This window comes from Panicum virgatum, chromosome 2K, assembly GCF_016808335.1.
Source record: "Panicum virgatum strain AP13 chromosome 2K, P.virgatum_v5, whole genome shotgun sequence".
Classification (NCBI taxonomy): domain Eukaryota; kingdom Viridiplantae; phylum Streptophyta; class Magnoliopsida; order Poales; family Poaceae; genus Panicum; species Panicum virgatum.
The window spans coordinates 15,753,364-15,758,085 of record NC_053137.1 but is presented as its reverse complement, the minus strand read 5'-3'; positions in this window follow the sequence as shown (position 1 = coordinate 15,758,085).

Genomic DNA, 4,722 nt, shown 5'->3' with positions numbered 1-4,722 from the left:
CTGGTGGAAAAGAAACTTGGACGTGGCGCTAAGTTTCTGCGCGTTGGACACTGTTGACGCTCGTTAGCGCCCCAATTTATGTACCGCAAGCGCACGGATCGTGGTAGCTTTTCCCTTAGAGTACTCCCCCAAGGTTTATCAATCCGTGGATCGACAAAGAACTACCTAAGGTTTTCCATCTAATCTAACGGATCTATCCTAACATGAAGCATAAATTGCACATATAGAGTAAACCTTTGATAGATATGACTAGGCCTATCGTCATCTTATTGTAGTTCAAGCTAATGAGCAAATAAGTCATGCATCTCAATCAATAGCATCCTTAAATCAAAACCTCCAATCCAACCCCTCGGGAACCCTTCTACTCAGGCCACGCCCTGTCACGACGCTCCCTTTGGACAAAAGCACCCCGAAGCAAGCTAGATGTGTCGAACCCCCTTGGGTAGATCCGGTCTGAACACCTAGCCACCATAGCTACAAGAGCACCCCATGCAATCTATCTCGAGAATAGATCTAGAAATAAGCGCACCCAAGGCAAGAACGAAATAAAAAAGGAGAGACATGATTGCTAATAGATTCGGAAGACATGATTATCATTACTCACATAATAGATGTGTTTGGATCATCGCCTCCGTGTGCACACCATCGATGAATCCAACTAGCTCATGAACTCCGCCATGGCACAACCACGCAAGGAGGCCATGGAGGCTAGGGGCGGCCTAAGCCTTTTCCTAGCCAACTTCGAAGACTTGCGGCGGCCATCATCTCCCTCCGGTCTTGGCCCTAGATTATGCCCCGAGTTAAATAAGGTGCGAGCTATTTATGAGCCGAGGAAGCCACCGGTCGAAGGGGAGGCCGAACTGCCTCGAAAACGGGCTAGGCCGGCTGGCTCATGGGCCTAGGCCGGCCGGCCTACCCTCTTTCGGGCCCACCTGGGTCTTATCTTTCGTGTGTACACTCCTCACATCTTCTAGAGTTTATGTCCTTCACGATTACACCCCTTTGGACGTCGTTATCTTGGAGATATCTTCGAGGAAAGGATAGGATAGGGAATCCTTCCTTAAATCTTCATTTGCTTTGCTTAATCCTGAAGTATCTTGATCTCATCTTCGTGGGCTTGGTCCTTTGGGCTCTCTTGGAGGATGGATGTACATGAATGGGCTTCGAATCTACATGGGCTTTGGTCTTTCTTTGGGCTTTGGCCTTCGTCTTTCTCCGTGTTAGCTCTCGATCATGGGCCTCGTCATTTCATGCTCCAAAATAGGCCAAAAACCTGCAAAAACGAAGTTCCTCCAAAATATATGTGCAAATGTGAAAATGACCAATAATTAGGCCGGGGTTAGGACGGTTAGTGATTTTGATATTAAATTCATGCCATTATCAAGGATAAACAAGGGATAAAATGGGTACTTAAGGAGCGCCAACATTCCCTCCATGCTTAAACCTTGCTCGTCCTCGAGTAAGTCTAGGAGCTTTGCTTATAAAGAAATCAGCGTCGCCCCTCAATGTCCTCTCTGCACTTAGTCATACATAACAAGACATATTTCTCTCTCAAGTATTTAGCATTTAATTTCATGTTGTGACCGGCTACTTTTTTATGGAAGATAGACTAGCAATTAAAGAACAAGCCACAATAATAAATAAATACAATGCTCTCAAACTTAAGCGAACTTCAAACCTTTATCTTGTTTCATCGTTAAGAGTTTTCAAAAGAATGCATATCAAACATAAGTGAGGTTCTCTTGCTAAAGATCATGGAAACACTCATCCCATCAATTCGCTCAAGCCTACATTAGATTATCTTCAACCTATTCTACTCATATATAAAAGTGGAAGGCTTATGTGGAGCTTGGTAGGTAGAAACAATCCTAGCAAAACATTATACTTGAAATATCATCAAACTAAGAGAGAGATCTAATGGAATTACCGAGACTAGTCAAAAAGGCCATTGGAAAATAATGTTGGAGAGGGAGAAAGATGAAACACACACATTTAGATAGGTGGACATGTGCAAGTGGCAAATGGATGATCCCGAGACACAAATGAAGTTCTCGTTATCGGATTGCACATGGTTGAAAGATTTGAGTATGGAATAATTCTTCAAAGTAACTTGGAAAATTAATGAAGCTAAAAAGAGCTAAGGAGCATTTTATTCTTCTCTTTTTTTTCTTTCATTTTTCTTTTCTTTTCTCCGTTTTTTCATTTTTCTATTTTTCTCTTTCTTTCTTTTTTTCTTTCTTTTTGCTCCTTAGAACTTTTGATAACATAGAATACTTACCTAGCCATCCCCCCATGTTTGAACGAATGCTCGTCCTCGAGTATGAAAAGTGGGAGAACCAACTAGCTAGGGTAAGTATCTCAAATTCACCTTCTTCTTCGTAGAACCGCTTGAATCTCCGGGGAGCCTTATCTCCTAAAACTTTTCTTTATATGGTGCCCTTGATTCTTTTGATTCCGTCGAAATGATAATCCGTACTCAAATTAGGTTGTGGTCAAGGACGTAATCACAAAAAGATATTTTTGATTTAGGGTGGATATCCAGCGAGGTTTGCAAAATTCCCGAAGTAGAAACTCACAATGCATGGATAAATAGGCTAGCAAAAAGAAGGTTACACAAAAAAAAAACGGAATGACCAGCTTCTTAGTCTCATACCAAAGAAATCAATCTTAATCCAACACATCAAAATATAAGTTTGCAATCTAATGGTTTCATCATGAAAGAATATGTATGTATATGCTTTGGTAGGTAGAACTTTGCAAAAGATTCACAAATGCAGATAGCATAGGAATTAAGTTTTCAAATTAAACAACACAAGGTGTAAGGTCATCGGTAGACTTAAATCAAAGAGCAACATAGAGTATGTGGGTCTGATGAAAAACTTGTACGTCTCTGTACAAGTGCAAAACTTGATGAAAACAGCAGGGCTTGCTCTCGAACTTTGGAGATATTGACAAATTTGATTTCTTCTTTGATCACGAATTCATGGAAACGCTTTGTCATGCCTGCAAAACAATCAAGTGCACACACTACCCCGGGGTGACGGTCGGGAGTAGAGATAAATGCCAACAAACCAACCATCCCTAGAATCTCAACTTGTGGGATAGCTAGCTTAGCGAAATCTGATGAGTGTACGTGTGTGCAAGTGTAAATGCAGATGAAAGTAAGATATATAAACAATGACAATATTTGCACCAAGTTCTAAACACCATGTTTACAACTAGGTTGCTTAATTTTCTATATAGCCATAAAGATATAACCGAGGTCAAAACAGCATGTTCATTTCAAGGTTAAAAATTCTTCACGACGGAAGAAAGGTAAAGCGCATTGCAAAGCTTATAAATCAACCTAAAGCAACATGAGAACAAAATAGATTGCTATCTTGGTCAAAAGAGCTTAAAGATGGAGGTCCACAAACAAGTTTAAACACCACGTTTACACAAAATTGCAAAAGGTAAATGCTATCATGATAAATATTCCATGGATAGTAATGTATACATCAATAAGATTGAGACCAAGCTAGCAAAATGAGGGCATGAACAATAGAATGGATGCAAAGTGCAAATGCAAAGTTATCAAAAACAAGTGTTAGCAAGGTTTAAAGGACCTTTCGATGTTGTTCCATAACTAGTTTATTTAAAAACAATTGCTAAGAGTGACAAAAAGCCTCCGCGACACTTCTTATCACTTCATAAGAAGTGAGGCTTTTGTCAATGAAAAGGTTATTTATCGAAAAGGACCAAGCAACCAAGCTAACAAGGTTTTAGAAGTAGGTTTATAGGTTTCCTATATTTTTGGCTTAAAATAAAAATTTTGAAGAGAGAGTGTTGGGTATAGAAATTCTATCTAAGGTGGTTTTAAAAAAACTAGAGAGAAACAAAAGTTAGATTTTTTTTGAATGAAAAACATAACCTATGATTTTAGGATTGCTCTATGAGTGATTTTCCTAAGGGTTTTAGGATCTCAAAAGCGAGGCTAGTCAATGCTTTTAGAAAAAGTTTTTTTTATGCAACATGCAATGCAAGGGTGAGACGAACAACATGGTATGCAATGCAACACGGGGTGGGTGAACAAAATGATATGACATGATGAGGTGGTCTAAAACAAAACAAAAAGTTAGCCTAAGTTAACTAGCCACAAGTTTAGAATCAAAGGGTGGTGCCAAGCTTCATAAATCTCTCTAAAAAGACACAAAAAAAGACTCAAAACACTAATAGGCACACAAAAAGATCTACAAGTTTCCCAAGATCAAATAACAAAGTGTTCCCTCAATAACATTTAGAATGAACAACATGAAGTTGTGGTTTTTGTTAGAGCAATGGTACAATGTTACTTGATATTCCGATTAAAGAGTGCAATGTAGACAGTCATATTAATATATATAAAATAAAAAATTGGGTTGTCTCCTGCAAAGCGCTTCATTTAAAGTCATAGTGCTCGACTTTCTTACCTTCAAATTGATGCGAAGCCATGGTCCTTCATGCAAGAGGTGAAGGTGTTCTGTGCAGCTTTTATTCCACTTCCCATGTTGGACATAATCAATCACGCTTAATGGAAAACTTGCCCAATCGTCTCTCACATCATCGTCACCTCCTTCTTTGTTGTCCTTCGTCGCTACCTTTCTTCTCACGGATTTTTCACTCTGTCCAGATTGGGAGTTGCGCCAACCAATTGATCCAATGCAAGGTGCACGAAATCTTCTTTTCAACAAGTCTTCATTTGCC